The sequence below is a fragment of the Bombus pascuorum genome, unplaced genomic scaffold (assembly GCF_905332965.1).
Source record: "Bombus pascuorum unplaced genomic scaffold, iyBomPasc1.1, whole genome shotgun sequence".
Classification (NCBI taxonomy): Eukaryota; Metazoa; Arthropoda; class Insecta; order Hymenoptera; family Apidae; genus Bombus; species Bombus pascuorum.
The window spans coordinates 1-24,344 of record NW_026869776.1 but is presented as its reverse complement, the minus strand read 5'-3'; the positions used below and the strand labels follow the sequence as shown (position 1 = coordinate 24,344).

The 24,344-nt window shown below is 31.7% G+C and overlaps 1 pseudogene; it reads left to right on the top strand.

The window, feature by feature from the left end:
* The first annotated feature begins 8,649 nt into the window (after positions 1-8,649).
* On the top strand, positions 8,650-15,869 carry LOC132915983 (uncharacterized; annotated as a pseudogene).
* Positions 15,870-24,344: the final 8,475 nt, after the last annotated feature.

Here is a 24,344-nt window from a genome sequence, read left to right as displayed (position 1 = left end):
GAGAAATTGTTTGGGAAATTTTTCAGTCTTTCAGTTTATGAATTGAAATTGCGATCCTTCTTTCAGGTAAAATATGTTCTTATAAAAGTGGATTGTAACTTAATAATTAATTCCATAATTATTTAATTTAAAGAAGAAGTTAAAAACTCGTAAATGACTAAACTTACATTTAATAAAAAAAAAAAAAAAACTGAGTAAAAATTAAAAGGTTTGTAATATGAAAAACTATATTAAATAATGTAACTATGAAATGTACATAACAAAAATTTTTTAAATTTAAAAACATGTAACAATGTAGCTTTTTTCTTCGAAAATTATAAAATAAATTCAATTGCTACCTAATTAAATAAAATTAAAATAATATCAATTTTAATAATAATATTTATATTATATATATTATACATTATATTAACAATAATAAAATTTAATAATAATATTAATATTATTCTTGATGGAATTATTCATAATTTCATTATTTTTTCTTATGTTTATTTTATTTCATAAAAAATATGTATATCAAAAATAAAATTTAAATATAAAGTTTAATTGTTCAATCTTCATTCATTATACTTAAACAAAGTATACGCTTAATGCGATTAGGTTTCCAATCTCTCCTCGTTATATACATTGCAACATAAATTTCATTTATTTTTCAGAAACTGTATTCCGTAATGGATTTAATTAAGGGTTCCTAACACTGAAACCATGATCTATGCGCTACAACTATTTAACGTTGGAAAATTAGATCTTTTATATGGACACTGGTAACTTTTGACATGTTGTTTCAGCACATGTCGATATCGTTATCCTTGTTTTGTTAAAAAAGGATGATACATATACCAATTTATTTCAAAACATTGTAATTGTCATATCAATCTTTAATACAGCCAATATTGAAACAATTATAATACAAAATACAGATATTAATACAAAATGTTATATGTACGATATTTCAACAAAGTTATGAGAAGTTATTTAATATCAAAATTCTATACAAGAAAGGGTATCAAAATAATAAAGGAAAGAAGGAATGAAAACAATTACCAATATTAACTTCATTATTCTATCATTACGTTAGAATTTAATAGAAAGTAGCTTTAAAAATCATAAACATATCTTTAAAAAATGCCACAATATTATTATTAGTTCGTTCTGATTGTCCAAGCAATCAATAAGTGGAACAACCACTCTACCCGTAAATCAATCAGTTTCTAAGGTATAACCGCATACATCGAGAGCTGCATACTGACGAATAAAGTCGCTTAATCCAACGAATTCATCGAGAGACATCGTAAAGTCGGGTAGAATTTCTCTGTAACACATTAATTGTACGTATCGCCAAATACTTTGTGACGCTTATATTATTGTATAAGTGATTGTTGAATATAGACGATATATCAACCTGTTAACACAGTGTTAACAGGTTTCATTCATTAAACCACCCCTGTTACGTTAACCGAAACAAGGGGAACGACTATTTCGCGGCATCGATTAACCGAATCGTAGCGAGAATTTACGCCTCCCGTCGGACGCGTTTTCCTCGCGACGGCGTCTCTCCACGAACGGTTGTAACATTTGGTTCTTCGAGCCGGATTCATTCGTGAGTGAAAAGTGCACACCAGTAACACTCACTAAAAAATATTATTATTATGCGTTCCACATATGTAAGTGTATATACCGATATAAGTTTAAAAGACAAATTGGCTTTCCATCAATTTTTTTACCGATTCGAAAACGATAATATATTATCTGAAAATTCTCGTTCAACCGTGATTCAGTTTTTTCGTGTATTATGTACGCAAAGTAATTCCAATCTGTATTGTTTTTCGTCCGAAAACCGGGTCGTTTAGTGTTTACTCGCATGAGAGTATTCGTCGCTGTCAGACGCATTAGCCAGATATGTAGCCCATCGGTTTCAAAGAACGTTATTATTTCAACCATAAACATGATCACGTATTAACGTAAATACTATCATAGAAAAATCTTTTCACTGTCATAAATACTTAAAAAAGAACATTATACGAAATAACGACATGGAAAATGGATATTACTCACTAACAACTGGAATAAAATCCAATTCTAAATATTCCAAAAGTTATATTATAATAAATTATTATAGTTATATTATATAAAAGTTATATTGTTAGTATATTGGCTAGAAACAATAAATGTAAATATAATAGATTTTTGTTGATACCAATTTCTACCAATGATTAATTTAATTATATTAATTAATATATATTAATTAATATTATTATAGATACGATGTTTCTACGATACTAAGTTTATAGTTTCATTTTTTTCCTGTTACCGTTACTATTGAAAAATTGTTGCTTATATTTTTATCTACATATGTAATCAAAACATAAAAGATATAACTTAGAAAAAACGAAGCTGGCACCCCGCTGGGGGTAGCCACCCACATGCTATATTTATTTTTTATTTTATTTTATTTTTTTTTCTTCACCAACGGGATATAACACTTTACCAAATGTCCACAAGGACAAATTGTAAAATAACCAAAATAAAATAAAAAACTAATCACATAAAAACAAAAAAAAAACAAAAAAAATATGTAATCAAATATTAAATATTTTGCAAAAAGCTATAAGTTTTCATGTTCATGCTAGCATAGATAATCTGTAATAGATGAATGCATATAATCTTCTGAAAAATTGTTATACTACCTAAAATAGCTAGAAAGTTATTGAAATCTTATTTATTAAATGGTAAACAGGATCTCTAATGTAATTATTACTATACATACTTATTTCATTCAAAAATACATAGATCTTAATATATATGTAAATACATAATAAAATATATATAATAAATGTTTTTAGTTCTTTCAATAATTTTATTATTATTTATATATGTATATTCATTTAGTATTACTTACTGCAGTATTATTTCAATCTCAAACGTATGTTTCAAATAATATATACAGGGTATATCCTGTAAGTTTAACCGCCAATTTTCAAATATTTCTGATACTCAAGTATTTCTGAGCGGCATTTCCTACAATTTCTGGAAGGAATGTTTTGCACAAAAGTTAGATAATTTTCGATCAACTACATGTTTGTAAATTACAAATTTTTTTCCGATAAAAAGTTGAGATCGTCATGATTGATTATGATTCTGTTATCATTTTGAGATGATCTTGAACTCAGAAATTTAAGTTTAACAAGTTTAAGTTAACAGTATTAGTTCATTCTAACGTGTAATGATGTAGTACAAGACAATATTATTATAATCGTTGGATAAATTTAAAAACTTATTCATTTGGCAGTATTAGTCTTATATCTAATATATGTTTTAATAGAAATGGGATAATTTTCCATATCGTATTTGTAAATCGGATTTGTAAATCTGAAGGTCATCTAAAAGTCATAGTATTGTAGGACGTTGAATTCGTCTTGACGTTAGCTGCTACTCTGTGGAGTCCAAAATGCCATTTAAAAACTCAAGGTCGCCTTGACTTTTTATTTAAAAAATAATTTTTTGGATATTTTTAATACTCAAACGTGTATCAGACCGAAAATTAAATAATTTTTATCAATAATATTAACAATTTTTGTTAATCGTCGGAAATATGTGAAAATGATTCGTCCAAAGACATACAAAATATATCTCTTAGTTGAATAGCATGTACTTGAACATAAGACGTAAATATTTACAAAAAAAATAGATGAAAGAAAAGGAAAACTGCCGAAACCCGGGGTCGAACCGGGGAACATCTAGATCTTCAGTCTAACGCTCTCCCAACTGAACTATTTCGGTTTGTAATAAAGGCGGTTCCATTTAATTTCAAAATTATATATATTCAAATTAATCAACTTTTTAACATTTATAAAATATAAATAATATGTTTTTTATGTGACAAATGTAACATCAGCATATCGTTAATACAAATGTGTCTTATTTCAGTATAAAGTATATTTTAACTATTGTTTTGAAGTTGATTCACTTTTTGTTGCACGTTTGAAAACAACATAACCTATATAAATAAATTAATTATTTGTAAAAATATATTAAATTAATTGTTTGTCGTATAAATTCCTCTTAGTATCTTATAACACATTCGACGTTAATACTAATTTTATTCTGTTTCCAGAAAAATTTGTACGCAATGTTATGATTACATTCATTATAGTTACATTCATTAATAGACTGAAAGAATCACTGAACTATACTTATATCTGTTGAATGTTAGTAATAGAAGAGTAAGTCTTCTACATAGCGTAGAAGATCGGAGCATAAACTAAGGTAAACTCACATAATTTTCTTACAAATTAAAAATTTCCCGTTTCGTAAATTAATTAATTAATTTTACAAAAACTAACAAACGAATCGATTTGAAATTTGGTATCCTATTTTGATATGACTGATACCATAAAACCTCAATATTGTATGACAATTTTAACTAACGTCATAAACGATTTAAGAAAAAAGTCTTTGCACCATTTACTAATGTATAGCATAAAAATTGAGCTTATCGTTACGTAACGAGTCTCATTTTATAGATAATTTTATTATCTACAATTGTTACGTCGCGCGAGACGATCCGTGCGACGTCCCTTTCGGTCTGGCCGCCAAGGCCTACCCCTCGTTACACTGACCTGCAAGAAACCCAAGGAACCAGCATAAACCGAATCTTTTCAGCTTAACTTCGATTCATACAAATATTTTCAGTTTATGGATGGTCATTTGAACAGTCATTAGGTTTATTTCACACTCTTGCTAATTACGGGGAAAGCAGGTGTGCCCTGCTAAACAGCTGATTTTTCCCAAGACCAAGGACACCCATGAGTCATATCTGCAGGAGCCTCTCTCCGCGGATTTGTTTATTAACTTCGGCTATAACCAATGGGCATCGCGGATCGTTACCCTCATTATTCTACCGAAAAGTGTGAACAACGAATCCGCGTCCTTAGTTCAGCAAGGGTACACCCACACCGAGCTTTCCTCCTAAATAGTACGAGATGGGTCAGTCTCTGTTCTTATACACCGCAGACAGTCAAGTACACTACTCTTCAACAACGCGGAAGAGTCAAGTCATTACGCTCATTCGGTCAAACATTGCTCTACGACGCAACGTAGAGTCAAATTACGTTTATTCTACACATCGGAGAATCAAGTCAGTGCTACAACACTCATCGGGTAGTCAAGTCTACTATTCTAACACGGTACCGACAGTCAACGCGCTAACAACATCAACTCTCGAGTTAAACAGTGTAAGGTCCGACGAAATCCAATCTTATCTGTATACGTTCCACGTGTTGTAAAGGGCAATAAATTCTTTATATTAGATGACTGTAGACGACAGTTATTTTACCACAACCACTCCTATTATCCTAACAGAAATCAGGGGATCGCCTTGCGCGCTGTGTCGATTCCTATATCCTAACGGGAATTTACGACTCCCGTTGACGCGCCTAACCGAGACACGTATCCCCGCGAATGCACGAATTAACAACAATCTTCTATTGACACTTTTTCACGTATGATAAATAATTTTTAAGATACAGAGGAAATGTAAGAAAAAATCCCGTTTTTTTTTTATTTAATCGATATGACGTTTATAAAGTTATAAAGTTGCTTGTCTTATAGATTAGATTATACAGATTATATAGTAATATGATCTAATCTGAATCGTTCCGAGTCATATGATACAAAAACGTTTCTATTAGGAATTTGTTTCTAATACAATCAGATTATATTCGATTATATTATACAATCAGAATACATACCAGTTTATTTCAAACAGAGTATTCGTAGGAGGGTCGTTCCTCTCGTTTTGTATCGAGTCAGAGACCAGCTGAGCATCTTAGGAGCAAATGCAATTCAAATTGTATAATTGAGAAATATTACAAACCGTTGTAAAACGTATATTACTTACAGATTATCCAAAGTGAAAAGGTGTAAATTTGGCTGTATGTTTTAGTTTCGGTTCACGATAAGGATCCCGATATTCTTCTTATTGATTCTTAGGAAACATGCACGTGTGACGATAACTCGACTTGATGATGCTGCACGACGCATGTACAATGATAAGGAATAAGGACGTCTTTCAGCTTCTTTTCATTTCTGGCTAGTATCACGCGCGACACCGAATGAAGATCAGCTATATTCTTTTTAATAGAACCATCCATTTCTTAACACGTTAATCAATCTGTTAATCAATCCGCATTTCTCATAAAAGGATAGTAAACTTTTATGTCGAGAAACCATTAGTACTGAACGAAAAACCTTTGGAAAAGCTGAATAATATAAATAAAATAATTGAATTTTAGGTTTTTGTCATTTTTATCACTATAATATTAATTATTTATATTGACGGTATTATAAATTATAATAGTATATACTATAATAGTATATAATATTATAATTTATAACTACATAATATTATATAGTGCTTTAAGTTAATAGTGTTATATATTAAGACGTCCTTAGTGAGGAGTGCCCACACTTCTAGCAGCAAAATGACGTTCGGTCCCGCGCGATTCTTCTGACGATGGATATAATAGCACGTACATGTTCCGTATACTTTGTAGTTGCAGGCGACTGACTTGCCGAGGTAAGTCGCAACTTTAGAGTCGCGCGCGATCCTTAATCGCGGTAGTAGGAATAAAAATTGTGCCATATTCGGCAATGGATTTTATAATCGCGTGGCTAATCGCAAATGGAAAGCACGTTTCAGACGGCAACGTTGGAAGACCAGAAAAATAAAGCTCTTCTGTCTCACAAAAGAAAGATACGTACATACAGTGCTGGACAAAAGTATTGGCACAGCATGATTGTTATGATAGAAATGCTTATAACTACTAAACAAATTGATTTAAACAAAAAACTTTTTGACGTATTTATTTATTATCTATTCTAGTTTATTACATAACAAGAGCAACAATATAAATAAAATAATACGCAAAATAATAACAAAAATATATTTTTTGAACATTTTATGGGTGGACAAAACTATTGGCACAGTAGAATATTTACGCTTATAACTAATTACATAATAAACTTCTAATATTTTGTTGGCAGTCCTTTTCTTTTAAGGACTTCCTTTAATCTTCTGGGCATCGAGTGGACTAATTTTTTAGTGAATTCAGGTACAATATTGCTCCATTCCTGCAGAAGAACTTTCTTCAGTTCAGACTTGCTTGTGATATTATGTTTCCTAATTCTTTTTTCCAATTCGTTCCACACGTGCTCAATGGGATTCATATCGGGACTTTGAGGTGGTGTGTTTAATGTGTGGGCAGTATTATATATTATCCACTGACGAACAATATACGCCATATGTTTAGGATCTCGATCCTGCTGAAAATAGAAATCCCTGGGGAGGTTTAATTTTTGAGTACTTTTCAAAAGATTTTGCTTGAGTATATTTAAATATACATATTTATCCATTATCTCATCAATGAATATAAGTTCTCCTACACCCGATGATGCCATACATCCCCACACCATTAAACCACCACCCCCATGTTTCATGGTGGCTTGCAGATTCAGTTCGTCCATCTCTGTGTTGGGTTTTCGCCATACTAATATTCTGCCGTCAGATTTAAAAATATTAAACTTACTTTCATCTGAAAACATGATCTTTTCCCAAAAATCAGTATCTTTCGTAACAAACTCTTTCGCGAATTCCACTCTTTTCTTTTGGTTTATTTTACTGATGTAGGGCTTTCTTCGTACTGCACGGGCAGAATAACCGGCATCCTTCAATACCCTACGTACAGTTTTGGTACTTACTTCTTTTTCACACTCAGCTTTTAACATCGAAGCAATTTCAGTCGAATTAGTTTTTGGATCCTTCTTTACAATATTTACGATTTTCCTTTTTTCTCGAATTGTTACCTTAGAAGGGCGACCACTCCTAATTTGATTCTCTAGATTTTCTTCACTTTTAAAGCGTTTTATGTTCGTCAGTGGATAATATATTGTTCGTCAGTGGATAATATATAATACTGCCCACACATTAAACACACCACCTCAAAGTCCCGATATGAATCCCATTGAGCACGTGTGGAACGAATTGGAAAAAAGAATTAGGAAACATAATATCACAAGCAAGTCTGAACTGAAGAAAGTTCTTCTGCAGGAATGGAGCAATATTGTACCTGAATTCACTAAAAAATTAGTCCACTCGATGCCCAGAAGATTAAAGGAAGTCCTTAAAAGAAAAGGACTGCCAACAAAATATTAGAAGTTTATTATGTAATTAGTTATAAGCGTAAATATTCTACTGTGCCAATAGTTTTGTCCACCCATAAAATGTTCAAAAAATATATTTTTGTTATTATTTTGCGTATTATTTTATTTATATTGTTGCTCTTGTTATGTAATAAACTAGAATAGATAATAAATAAATACGTCAAAAAGTTTTTTGTTTAAATCAATTTGTTTAGTAGTTATAAGCATTTCTATCATAACAATCATGCTGTGCCAATACTTTTGTCCAGCACTGTATGTGTTTCCTTATTCTTTCAAATTTTGGCGCTGCTGCGCCAATTTACGGCTATTAAAATATGAAGAGGACTTGGAGAGGTATTATAAGGAACTTTATTCTAATATTCACGTAATTGCTCTACACGTGTGATACTCGCCAGAGATCTAGGGCATAAGATTTTCACACTGCGCTTCTCTCTTTTCTCTCAACGGAGTCCTAGGCCATCGTACAACGCTCGCATACATACTATGAAGGGGATACATACTTGTGTGTGGTTGTGCTATACGTTCCTTCACTCTCGCACGTACAATACAAATGTACCATATGTGGCTCTTAGTTTGAAAAACCTGTCTACGAAGTAGGAAAGGTGATAAATGATGAAATTTTGTCAACACTGGTAACGAGTCAACAGTTCAGTACTTTCCTCGGAATCTTGAGGGAGAAAAATTACCTAGAGAAAATAATAACAAATTTGTTAAGTTTATTAATATATTCACATAGTAGACCGTAGACGATACATTTTATGTCTCATGAGACATGCGACATGCCGCGAGACCAAGCATAGATTTTCAAATTTTATAGTTGGACATAGATACACAACTGTCTTGTAACTATACTATTATTATCAGTACCAGAAATGCGTTCGGTTGCCGTCGATCGTTTGGTAGCCGACATATTATCTTTGAAGAGAACGCTTTGCATATAGTAAGTATCTATACTAATAAATTGCATGTATGTCTTTAACATTATTATTTTGTATAGTGCTTCTCCCTATAATATATATTAATATATAATATAAAATTTAAAATTTATTTCTGGTGACTTAAAGGACATAAGTATAACTTGTATGGCTTGTGTATGGCTGTGCATTACGTTATTTGCAAATTAATTTAAGTTTTTGGAATTATCGTAATATCGAATGATTATTCTTAGGAAGAAAATTACTCTGTACATGCACATATCTTAAGTTGCTAAAAGTTAAATTACAAAGTTAAATTACATGTAATGGATTAATAGTGTAGGATAATTAAAAAGAGTGTCATTTTTTATAAATTACGAAAAAGTTACTTATATCTGAACTAAGAAATGTCATAAATATCATAAAACGGAAGCAGAAGAAATAACATTGAAAGAGAGAATGAGAAAGAGTAATATTTTAAACGTAAAGGTTAGGTGTTAAATTCTACTCAAATCAAATAAAATATTTAATTAAATATAAAAAAAAGTTAAAGTATTTACTTAGTTATGTTTATTCCAAATTGTTTGTTTCGGTATAATTTTTGCAAAATATTAAAGAATATATACTTGCGTAAATAAGAATATTACTTTCAAAGTCGAAACAATCATATAAACATTGATGTAGGAGCATTATAAATTCATAATTTTATTTTGTATACTTTGTTTGATAGAGAAATGAACATCTTTTTGCCCATTAGCAGTTGGTAGATAATGGTATTATATCATGAGACGTAATTTGATATGCCAGTTCCCTTAGATGGGAACACTATCTGCTTCGCATGTATATACAAGTTTCCGGTGAACCAAAATAAGAAGAGAAACCTTTGTTTGAGTTAATGAATTAAAAACTATTTGAAAGTGATCTGTGGAACAGTATAATTCAGAGAGATGAGGACGGAAGTTACAGAGTCACAACCTTTCAAAAACTTAAAAGAATTATTCGATAACGTGGGTAACTTGAAACCATGGCCAGAAATTGGAGAACTACGAGATTCAACTGATTATGTGTACAGTGGTTTAGAAATAAGCGCAGGAAGAACGCGGTTAGAAAAATTGGATAGAGAAGTACATCCGAAAACGTTGCTCTGTCATGATATGAAAGGTGGCTACCTAGAAGACAGGTAATAGAAATCACTATATTTATTAATTCATATATTATACATAATATACCCGTGATTTTTCAGATTTATATATGGATCAGAATCTTATGATTCTTACCTATTTTATCACTGGAGTGTTATTGACACTTTTGTGTATTTTAGTCATCATTTCATAACTGTGCCCCCTTTTGGATGGATTAATGCAGCACATAATCATGGTGTAAAAGTTCTTGGTACTGTAATTACGGAAAGAGAAGGTATCTGGGATGTTATACTTGAATCTCATGAAGAAGTAAGAAGATTTGCAGATGCACTAATACTTGTTGCAAAATTTTATAAGTTTGATGGCTGGTTATTAAATATTGAAAATACCATTAAAAGTGAGCAAGTTAATAATTTAATTTATTTTGTAAAATATCTAACAGAAAATATTCATGAAGCAATTAGAAATTCTGAAATTATATGGTACGATAGCGTAACCAATGAAGGAAAATTAAATTGGCAAAATGAGCTTAACAGTAAAAACATGTAAGCTTATTACACTCTTATACTTTTACAATTGTTTCTGTTTGTAAATTTTATTGAATGTTCTAAGTACAATATTTCAGAGATTTCTTTTTAAACTGCGATGCCATTTACTTGAATTATAACTGGATGAAATCAAAATTGAAAAACAGTTTGGCACTAGCAAAAACTCACAGTCGAGATATTCATGATATATATGTAAGAGTTGATGTTTGAGGTAGAGGTTGTCCTGGCGGTGGTGGATTTAATTCATCATATGTAATTACAATATTACTTATTTTATTGTAGCATATAATATAATATCGTTTAATATTTCATTAAACCATTATAATCTACAGGCTTTACAAAAAATACGACACGAAGGACTTTCTGTTGCACTTTTTGGTCCAGGTTGGACTCACGAATTTTTCGGATCTAAGACATTCCAAGAAGTAGAAGATCTATTTTGGGCACAGTTGTTTCCTTATTTATACGTTCATATATCTATCTACGAAGAAGAAGTATTCAAAACATCATTTTGCCGTGGCAGTGGTAGCATGTATTATCGCTGTGGTCAGGTATGTCAAATTTTGACAAACACATTATTTTTAACAAACTGAATTTATCATAAAAGATATAACTTAGAAAACACGAAGTTGGCACCCTGCTGAGGGTAGCCACCCACATGCTATATTTATTTTTATTTTATTTTTTTTATTACCAATGAGATATAACACTTTACCAAATGTCCTTCATGACAAATTGTAAAAACCAAAATAAACCATATATATAAAAAAAAAAAAAAAAAAAAAAAACTGAATTTATTACATGAATATATTATAACTGAGATGCACATAGTTTATGCAGGCACTATATGAAAGGGATGGAAAAAGATTTAAACACAAACCATTTTACAATTTATCCCTGCAAAATCCAAAAATTTCAGTACCTATACCGCACATGAAATTTACATCATCGCCTCAACTTCCAGAACCGAAAAGTGAAAACGATCGAAGTGAGTGTTCAAAAGAACCGATACAATATGTTTATGAAACGAGGAAGAATGTTATTCGAGTATTAAAAAATGTTGTAAATATTGAAAATAAAATGCCAATGCTATATGTAAATAGCTTCGAATTTTGCAGCGAGTTCTCTTTCAGAGGTGGTGGTTGCATAGAATTAACTACAAATGATCTTACAACTAGGTCATATCACAGGTGAAGGAGTTATATATTTTGTAATTAAATTTATGATACCTCGCACAATTGTATTTTATATATTAATTATGTGTTTAAATTCATTTACAGACTATTTCTCGTTCACATCGAATTTCAACAAGACATTGTAGCAATCATTGCTTATAAAAAAATGGAGTCGTCCATAGCAAATGGAAGTCAACCCGAACCAATACTAGTTCTCGGCAATAATACATTCTTAAAATCCATTGTTCATTATAAATCAAGGAATTTGGTTGCCAACTGGAAAAGATGGTAAGTCTACACAATATATAAATTGAAATATTTGTAACATAAAAAACAAGATCACAGAATTTAACAAGTAACCGTGATAGTTAGATATTCGAGATACTATCAACAATGATCTTAGGTTCAATAACGAATCCGCGGTTAACGGGATAACGAATATACTTTCTTCCAAAGTCTAAGTCGGACTGTTTGCTAAAAACGTGAAATATCCACTGATCGTAAGGACGTTGTTTTACTCGCTGATGAGATCGCACGAGAATGTTCCTCTCCATCACAGTGATGCTACAGAGAAAAACTATGATGGGGTGTGTCTCAGGTCACGAGATGATCGGATTCGTCGAGGACAACCCTCGTTCAGAAAGTGAGGGAAATGGACGTTGCCGTTAATTGGTTAATTTCTATGTATTTACTTAAAATTCTATATAAGAGTTGGTCGCAAATAATCTGTTAATTAAAACAGAAATTTCTATGTTGGTGGTTAGAGAAAGATGCTAGCCGCCATTGAAAGAAAGTTGCTAGCGGGAAACGTCGTTCGTGAGGAAAGCAGATCTGCCGTATCTTCCGGACTGTTAGGATAAAGACTGTTTGTCAATTTGAAGGACCTTAGTCAATTAAATCCTAAAATTTATAGCGGGTCCTCAGGCTAGCTAAACATATACTGTGAATGATGCATCGACATCTGGCAATCATGTTGCGGGAATAATTGGGTCTGTGTGTGGCGAGCCACGGGGCAAAGACGGTTGGAATGTTTACTGTTGGATGTCGGTACAACTGTTTCTGTTTAAGGAGATCTATGCAATTCTATACCTTTGTTAGGTAAAATGTTCATCCCGTGACCGCGGCTACGTTCGGCGACTAGTGGTCGCCTCGAGCCCAAGCTCATTATCGCAAATCTCGGACGATTATAATCGGTTTAATTCACAAAGATTTATAAGGACTAAAGATTTATAAAGATCAGTTTAATTTATTAAGATTTCTGATGACTACAGATTTATGATGATCGGTTTAATTTATAAAGATAGTGTTGGGAAATTTTCCAAAGAATTCCATGGGGAAGGCCCGGTGTCCTTTCATCTTCTACATATATATGCAATTGGTTACATGCTACAAACGGACTAATTACAATTAGCAATAGTTATTACCATTAATAGCTATTATTCAATATAAGGAACGTGTTGAAATTACATGATTCTCAGGAGCATATAACTTTAAGACTATTTTTCATTGTGCTATGCTCTTGGGATCTGCCATTTTAAAGTACGATAAACTAGGGCTCGAGCTTAAGTACTTAGAACTACGACATAAGACACAAAATACAGTTTTTAACTTCTAAGTTAAGAAAACGAAATTTTCGAATGAAAGTATATTGCATTACGTGAAATTTTGAAATATTTACAAGACTTTTCGTTTGCATATTTTAAGAACTTATATAACAGTAAAAGAAAAGCATCTATTTCAATGTCGAAAATTAAGCAAATTAAATCAGAGGAAATAGTTGATAAATTATGATCTTATGTTGAACTGTTAGTTTCAGTTTCTTTCTATAAAAGGCTTCATGTGGTGCTTTTAACAAAGATAGTTGTGGTATTATCTTAAATTTCAAATCGTAAATGGAGATATATTAAACCTTTAGTTTGAAAATTAATTTGAAGTTTTTACAAGGTGTCTTTAAGTTCATAATCTTTTTTAACTGTTGCATAAATGCAAAAAAATATTCTATTTAAAGGACAATTTAAATTGAAAAAAATTCACACAGGAGAATATTAACAATAGTTTTACTATTAATTCTATGTAAAAAGAGGAAGTAAACAATATTCAAATTATTGATTTATGTAAACTTATTTTTATTCGTTTTCTGAAATTACATAAACTTTTCTAAATTCTATAAAATAAAAATCTTTTTCAATGGAAGAACATTTTAACAAAAAGAGTCTCTTAGATTTACAGAGTATACAGAAAAATGTTGTATGTTTCTGATTTTCCCAACAAAATCATACAATGCATAGAAATGCCAATATAGTCTGATGTGTGATCTCGAAATTCTAAAAGCGTCGAAGAAGTCACGTTCGTATTAATGTTCGTAATACTATATTCTTTCTATTTAACATGAAATTTTCCTTTTCGTTGTCAGTGTTTACCGAACGAACATGAGGACTGTGAACGAAATTGGTATATCTTTTGCGAGGAGTAACGTCTGCTATCTGGGAAAGATCGTCCTCAAACAAAAGCATCGACACCTGGACGGTAAGTCTGCTTCTCGTACTTTATACTGTCGCTCGCATTTCGCGTTCCCTCGATAAATGTACGTAGCAGGTGGATTGCGTCACAGTAAAAGTGTATTACCAGAGGACGAGGGTTTCGACCGTGTAAAAACCGTTCTCCGACTATCAGACCTGGCTACAATCATCTTTTAATCTTTGAGAACCACTCTAGTGAAAGGAATACTAACGTTTCACCATAGGATGTCTATCCAACATATCTTATCGCTCAATATTTCATGGGTCGGCTTCGTGATTATAGGATAAGCCCATTTCTCATTGGTCGACCCTACATTATTATGGGATTAGATCGAGATGGCGAAGTTAATCTTTGTTAGTTTTCCTTCTCTCGCTTTTTCTTTTTTTGCTTATTTATGCACAGACGCACGAAAACATTTGAACAGTCATGCACATATTTTTTGATATTACATATTATGCGTGTTGTACGAAACATTTTGAAATTCCGTTAAAACTGTTATGAGATTCGACTATTATTTTTATATTGGTGAAGTTTGAAGCGAATCTGAAAAAATATATAAAAATTACAAGATACCTAGTACAAGTATACATATATTTTGTACAGATCACAAGAATACTTAAGCAAGAAATTATTTATTACTAGATTCTGGATTTTTATGCAAATTGATATTTTTGGGAATGTAATTAAGAAAAGTAGAATTTATATAGAAAATTGTGTAATTATTTAGAACGCTGCTGTTTTGGATTTCCATAATTTTTTCATATGTTGTAGAAATCAACATTTTTAACAACTTTTTACTGCCGGACTCTTGTAGTTTTCAAGATATTTTCTTTCTTTTTCTTTTTTTTTTTTATTTTATTTTATTTTGGTTTTTACAATTTGCCCTGAAGGACATTTGGTAAAGTCTTATATCTCATTGGTGATAAAATGGCCTGATAAAATGATACTTAATTCTAACCTATACATATAAACTATAAACAAAAGATGAGAATTAGGTTTGGGTTAGCTGTTATTTTATTGGATTAGACTTCACAGCGGTCGAGAATCAGCATACGTTGTCTCGGGCGCATAATCGTGCAACAGGTACAATTCACTGTAATATCGACAAATTTTTGCAAATGTCTCGGATATTAAGACCGAGCAGCGGTTATACGTGCAGGAAAAAGTTGTTTAGAATCATGAGCCCGACAATATATTAAAAAAGCATAAAAATTCAAGACGGCGGCAGCTTTCTAAATAATTACCATGAATTGTTTTAAGTATCAAGTATCATGTATATGCCAATAATAGGTAGGTAACTTGTTTAATTTTTCTTACGACTTTGTTTTATTAAATTCCTTTAAGGTTTCCTTATGGTTGATTATATTATTTAGGTCAGGAAGCAACACTTCGATAAAGCTCTGTATTCGTAATAAATTAAATTCGAGATCTGCTGAAATGGAGGAAGAATTTAAAGCGTGCGCTACTTGAAATATCAGCGAACAAACAATTTTAGAACCGGATAATTCTTGCAATATTTGTTGTAGATATTTACTTTAGAAAATGTTATTTGGATAACATTTTTGATTCAAATTTTATTTCTGGCGGTTATGAGCCTTATCTTTATAAAAAACAGAAATATTTACGTATATGTGTATACTTGTTTATGTATATATTGATAATATCTGTAGAATTTTGAACAGTCGTAATGTCGTGACAAAAGTGTCATCAACTAATCTGTGCGCTGTGTTTCACTTTTTTATTCCTGTTAAATTAAATTACATCTTCGAGTAAATTTTAGCGATAAGAAGCTTTTCCTTTAAGATATAGTACCTATGAGATAGGGAGGGGTTAGGTTACACAGATTGTACGATTTTCTTTTTCAGTTACAGTTTTTAATTACAGCAGCTCAGGTATTTACTTAACTCTTTCGTTTCTATGGCTGAAATATTTAATAAATGGTCGAGATAATATTCCTCGGGTGACACTGTGGAGGAGATATCTCGTGTAACTATTTATCAAAACGATGCAAAACGTGTAAATTGGATTGCCGTATCTGTCTCCGATTGTTCATCTAGTTCCAACTTGAAAAACTTAGATATTCTTTATTTCCCCGAGAACTGTTGGATTAAGGAAATTGATTGGAGATGATCGTTTGTTTGATTTTAAAATATAACAACTTTAACACTAGGTTTACGCACATTTCGAATGCGTCAAATAGACGCGTATAGATATAGGTATACTACACAGAAAGCTTGGAAACTTTGGAAAGCTTTGCAAAAAATGAATTTCGATATACATTTATATTGCTAAATGGATAAAAGTTAATGGCAGAGAAATGTAAATGGCTCGTGTAATTTTCCGCATGAAATTCGAAATACGTCGAAATGACGTCTCCCGTAAATTATATCACTTCGATGAGCTACTAAAATTACAAGCGTTTATGCGTTTTGATTGCACCGAACCGTTTCAATATAGTTTTAACTCTGATTTCGTTTGCATCCATCTGAAAGTGGTTTGTACAGGACGCATATTGATCGGTTGCCGTGTACACCGTTAATTTTCCAATCAGCGGCATTTTGAATATAGTGACGACATTTGCGCTTTAGTCGCGTAAATGAACTATGGACGACTTGGTTACGATGGATTAATATCCGAATATTAATATTAGGTGAAAATATTATCATAAAATCGGACAGTGGTTAAAATTTCCAACCTTCGATGAAAACATTAAGTAGAGTCACCGATTAGATGAAAACGTGGAATAAAACCTCAGTTGATATACTAAATTCTTTTTTTTTTTTTTTTTTTCTTCATTTAAGCTTAGATATTCAAACTTTTATCTTATACCTAAATAAAACAATTTTTATATTCAAGATATTGATACATATATCGAATCACTAAGATATTGCAGGTTTATACAGCTTTAAAAAATAGTCTTCCTTTGCTATCAAATTATAAGTTTTGCTTTGCCGATAAAAATCTCACTTGCTCGTTTACGATTCCTGATCCGAAACATAAATAATTATAGTTTTGTTAGTCAAAGCTTGATTTTTCCTTTATACGAAACAACATGAATTTGTGTATATTTAAAATTACGAAAGTAAACTATTTCGTTTAAAACAATATTTTAGTGCATTAAATATAAATTTTATTCAAAGTTATAGAGTAATTTTTATTTCTTCCAAAAATGAAATTTAGTATATTCTACATTGTGTACTGCCGTATACACCGGTTAATAGCTAAATATTGTATCAATATCGTTTTCAATTTGGGATTTAATATACGTATCAATGTTTTCAATATAGAAATTCAATATAAAAATGAAATGGTAACTGCAGAAACCGAGAATTGGTAATTAAAAGAATAAATGCTATTATTTTCAAGCGCTACGTTAACAGGTTTCATTTACGGAAAAATTTCCAGTTAAGAGGAATATTTTCCATTATTTATATTTATAAAAGAGGGATTTAAAAATTACCTCAGTGGTAGAACATGTTCCAGGAACGAAACAAATGGTGGTATATACTCGTCAATGAATGTAACTAAATTTTTACATTTTAAAAATTCGACGTTACTTGTCGAATGATGTACATACGTACATACATATGTACATACGTATACAATACTTATATACGTATATTTGCAAATACTATAATTAATTTAACCGAGGTTGATTCTTTTTGTAAATTTTTAATTCATTAATTGTAGACGTTTCTGGTTAAGAAATGACCTAGTTATCAACAGGTTAACAATTTTCTATCTGCCTTGGCCAGTATGAAATTATTTGAAATTTGATTTTTAATCGTATCCATCGGCACACTCGGTGCGTGAAAAAAGCAATCGCGTGAAGCTTAGCCGGGCAATCGATGCGTTCCAATGATTTGTTGCAGCATGGTCCAATACCGTTTAAACCGTAACCGACAATAATCAACAGTTTCACTGACCACGATGATAAAGTTAACGCCAGCAATTTTCGGGCGTGCACCAGACACTAATAGCTGTCATCCATTACGAGCTCTGATGTTCTCGAAGTGAACAGCCACGGGCCGGTTACTCGTTTGTTTTAACAGTCACATCGCGAACGAGCAACGCAAATTACGTTCTGCTTGCCGTGTGTCACAATAACAACTATTTGTAATCGAAGAATGCGACCGGCTCATTGATATTCCTGCGGTTATCGAGTCGAATTTTTCTGCGGTTCTACCTGCTGTTACAGTTTGCATTATAATATTTCTTTCTTTCTTTTTCTTTCCTTTTCTTTCTTTATTTCTTTCCTTTTCTTTCTTTCTTTTTTTCCTTTTCTTTTTCTTTTTCTCTCTTTCCTTTGTTCACCATGTATGTTTTGCTTGTCAGTTACGTCAAGTACTACTTACACACAGTGGCTCATGAAAGTTTTCCGACATTTACCATAGAACATTTTTATAGATATGTACGTTGTACATGTAATGACACTGCTGACGTTTATGCAAATGTGCTTTTTTATAGAATGCAAATAGGAGAACGAAATTAATAAATAAATAATAAATAAAATGAAATATATAAAGATAGAAGTTTGTTAGAATGATTAGCAGACTATAAAAATGTATTGTTTTATTTCACGTTCTTTGTATGATGCATGTTTTGCATATTTATGTATAAGGCCATATGCAAACGTATCTATCACGTATTTATGTGACGTATTTATCTCGTCGAACGTTGTTACGACCGTTTGCGGAGAGACGCGGCCGCGGAGAGACGCGGTCGCGGGGAAAACGCGTCAGCGAGAGGGGTAAATTCTCGCTACGATTCGTGTAATCGACACCGCGAAGTAGTGGTTCCTCGTGTTTCGATTAGGATAACCGGAGCGGTTTAATGAATTTATCACTGTGTTAATAGGTTAAAATATCGTCTATATTCAACGATTAGTCATACACTAATATGAGCGTCACAAGAGATAAAAGTCTCTGGAACTCGCGGCCAGGTGGCAACCATACACTCGTCGATACATTGTATTGATATACGACGCCGGCGGACCGCTAGCGACGGTTAGAAACACGGCATTGAAGGGGAGCCGTGACAATGTGCGAACATCTGGTTGCCAGTCTGCCCGCGGTAGACGATCCGGTCGATGAGGGTGTCATTCGACGTAACAACCGTTATGCGTAATTTAAAAAATCTAATGATTCCACAAGAAGATAATAAATATGGCTTTGATTATTAATTTGTCATTTATCTATATATTTTAGTAACATTCGTGAATTGTTGATGTAAATCGACAAAATGGTCCACATGTTGCGACTCACATATATTCTATTTGCTATACGTAACATTTTGAAGTTTCGCCAATATTGTAATAAAACACAAATATCGTGACTACGCTGCTCAAATTTGTAACGAGTCTGAAAATCTATATAGAGGTTACAAAAATTATTATATTATTATAATATAATAATATAGTATAAGTTATTGCGTCTATGCTGTGCTGGTTTTGTCGTTGACTTTGATCGGTTATAGAAGTTTTTGATCAAAGGATGACCCTAGTTAATAGGTTAAAATTCATCAGAGTCTTGATACAGAAAGTCATGCATAGTAAAAGTAAAATTCATTTCGCATGTGAGACGATAAACGGTACCAAACTCGTGTTACATCGCGCCATCGAACCTATTATAAAACGGCGTATGATGACGTACTATAGGAAAATAATGGTTCGTTATCTCGATACTAGATGCTCGTTTGACATGAACTATAATACTTTTAAGGTCTTTGATACGGTGTTAAATTACGTCAACGATGGCCAGCTCGTCGATTCACGGAATGTATAATCTTCGACAGCGAGGATCGGCTCTGTTATGGTCGGTAAAGCGAAAGAATATCGTCTCTAGTCCTTAAGGTATTGCATAAACGTTCTTTCGCAACTATTCTAAACATCAGTAGCTTGGACGTTTCTTTTGAAGCGTGCCTCCTCGACCGTGTTTGCGGCGGACGATCGATAACTTCCCCCTTCCGTCATCCATACCGCGTTGGCGCATCCTCCAGCTTCTATTCGCGCGTAGGAAGCAACACAGTGAGGGTTGAATTACGGTAGAATTTTACAGGAATTATCAGAGGGTTCGGTACTTCCTGAAAAAATTTCTTTTTTTCTTTTTTTCTTCTTTTTTCTTTTTTTTTTGCGTTCACTTATTCGCGTGGTTCGAAATTTCTGTAGTACATTTATCGATAATTATAAAAATATAAGTAAATATTACTAGCATTGATATCGCGAAGTCTTTGTAACAGTTGAGAGCAATATATATATATAGTGTATATATTATCTATATATCTATATATAACTTGTTCCTATTTATTATACTATTTTCATCTTTTTTTCTACACATCTACTTACGCATCTGGTCGTCATATTGTAAGAATCATATGACATTGCTGAAAAACTGCAACAGTCAGTTTTTATATACTACTTTCAAATCCGGTCAATCATTGACTACAGATACGAAAAATCTGCAATTTGTGCACTAAGATTTGAAATTGGAGAGAATAAACAGGCAAAATGTACGTATATGTCTAACTTATAACCAATGGATCTGTCTATTGTAATACGATAATAGGGAGACTATAACGAAAATAATGTACACATAGAAATGTATTCAGATCCATAAGAATGATGACTCTAAAATTAACAATTTCCATAATAGGATATAATAGGAAATAATGTCATAATCAATAATGTTCAATTTTAAAGACGTAAAAATTGAAAAGACGATATACAAATATTTGAAACATTCAAAGTGTAGTATTTTTTATAGTATTTAGCAGGTGTATACGTATAAAAGGGATAACGTAAAAATATTTATTAATATAATATAATATAATATAGAAAAATAATACGCAAATATTAGATACGTATAAATATTATAATACTATGCACATATGGAAATTAGACTTGTGAAAATTTATGAAAATTTATGAAAAATCTTATGAAATTTAGCGGAAAGATAAAAACTAAATTAAAAGTAGCGAGGAGCAAAAATAAATTACATTGGCGGTTTAATATCTGAGAGGATTACGTGTATTGGTTTTGCAGCGGTATTAATTTTCTCTGGTTTTACGTTGGACTAAATTTTCTGATGTATATGCTCCCATATTTGATCGAAAAACACATTCCTCTCTTTCTGCAAATAATTATTCTGGTTTTAAATTTGTTTATCTGTTTACTCTTCTCGTCGGAAGATTTAATGAAATGTCCTTAGCGGTAACTAATGAAATTTTAAAACGAGAATATCCGTTAGAAACGTATAAATTTCTCACAACAGCATGGCGTACATTTTGGCCAATTTTATTATACATTTTTCAACAAGGATAAAGGGTTACTTCTCGATAATAAGACACGACATAATTATTTCTATTTCACTTCTATTGGGTCAACGATCAAATAATTTCCTTTGTGCAGCATTTCAATTGCTACGTACTATTTTACACAGTCCTATAATGCGTACTTTATCTTCTAGCTATGAATTCTTTAAGCACTGTCGCAAAATATTAAACGACAGCAGTTTGTGTGACACGTTATTTGATGATTGTCAAATAAATAGAAATTGTAAATGTCTAAAAATAAATCAATTTATGTCGAAACATAAAATTAAATATTTCGTTCCAAAGCTTCAATGAAATTTCAGTGAAAAGTAATTTGAATTTCCCTGGAAATATCGACAATTCTTACACTTTGTATTTAAAAATGTTTGACAGAATTTGCGCGTAATACGTACGTCATTGATGGAAAGAGAACAAAAATTGGTTACTTTTTATAAGGATGAACAACATTCTAAACGGCTAGGTTAAATCCTAGTTTGTTAAAAGTCTTTCTGAAAGTTAAGTTTCAGTTTGTTGTAGAAATAGGCTGATTTGTTTCATTGCACTTACATCCGTCATATTTATTTATCTATATTCTACATTTTATCCGTTTTTAATTTGTTAAAAATTCACATATATATGATAAACGATCGTGACATTAAAGTATACTATATAACAAAATCTGTGCATGTTATTATTAATAACATACGTCGTATAAAGTGTAGAACATCAATTAAAATTATAATATTCTGAAATTAAACATGTGTCTAAACCAAATTGTAATGTTTACGTAGGATTTCGCTCCTATGTATTTGGATATGTTAATTGATTTGTTTTGACAATGCACGAATGTTACTAAAACGTATGAATTAATCATCTTTCATAATCCTGTTGTGGAATAATTATTCATTTAAAACTATATCAGTGTCGTACTGATTGAATTGAATACGTGATTGATCTAGGTGTTAAATAACATTAAATATTATTGCCTCGGTTAATCGCAATATTCTATCTATCAATTTATTCAATCCGTTTCCATCATATCTACTGTATATATAGCTTTATCACCGAGTGAGCTAAAAACAATGGATTCTTTCGGTAACATGACTCTTCCATAATATTTGATAGCTCCGGGCATAATAGGCTGTTATGATATTCAGGGATGACTGTAACAGAGAATAAAGTGGTCCTGGATGTTTATTTGTTCTACCATGTGTTTTAGTAGCATTTGTGTCTTGTTCATACAAATCGACCAAAGTGTGCATTACTCTTAAAAAGTATTAAGACACTTGTTTATTTTTTATGTATATTTTACAAAATTAAGAATAAATTATTATAACTACATTCGTAATTACTTTAGTTTCATATAATAATATATTATGGTCGGATTGAATTAATTTTTCGAAGCTAATACGCAACAATAAAACTGGTGTTTGTAATCGTAAAATATTACAAAACTATTGACGAAGTCTTCAGCTACAAATTTTTTAACTTTTTAATCTTTTGATTATAAATTAGATAAAGAGAAATCTTCCAGATCTCTTTGTAAGTTGTAATTTGACTTCCGATATTAAAATCAGCGATATTTAAATAGCAAATTGTACACGCTAGATAGGAAAATATAATGTTGCTGTTTTTTAATAGATAATTTATTATTATAGTTTGGTGATTGCATAAAAAGGCACACGTGGCTACAGAAACTATCGGCATACCATTCTATTTATTACAGCATTTACATGCTAATTAATTAGGTCAAAATATACTATATTTCATTATCAATATCATTTTCATATCAGTAGTACTTTGATATGGTTACAAAAATTTGACGAACAAAATCTGACGGAAGACTGCTTCATTGGAGAATAACAGTATGTGCCAATAGTTTTTTTAATTACTATACTAGATTTCTAATTATAATCATATTTACCATTAATTTCTACACTTCAAATAAATCTAAATAATGTTGTCGCAAATCGTTTCAATTGCCTAGATACATTATCAGCTATCAATGATATCGTCACAGATTACCAACGTTTATGAACTATACTTACGAGCAACGGTACACTGCAACGGAACATTACGATGCAATACCTCTAACCGACCTGTAGTTACAATCTCCGTTTCCCTAAGCTTCAACCCTCGACCTCTGATACTTCCGCCTATCGTTCAACCCCCTCAAATAGGCGATCGACAATATGGAATCGAAACGTATAATGGAAACCGATAGTGCCTATGCGATCATTGCTCCCCCTCGAAGGAATATAACAGCCGTGCCATTTCCATAAAATCTTCGGCATTTGGTGCTTAAGGAGGAGGAACGTTCATATTAACAAGATGAGATCAAATTTTTTCCTGTTCGACCAAGGCGATCTATTGGTTTTATCATGGACGAGGCAGGGAAAAAGCGAGCGAGGTGGAGAGTCGGCTCGTATGACTCGACCGCGGAAACATTTTCAACGGGACTAGAGCCCCTCTTCGTTCTCGTATCGTGTTGGAGCTTTTACATTCCATGTAACGTAA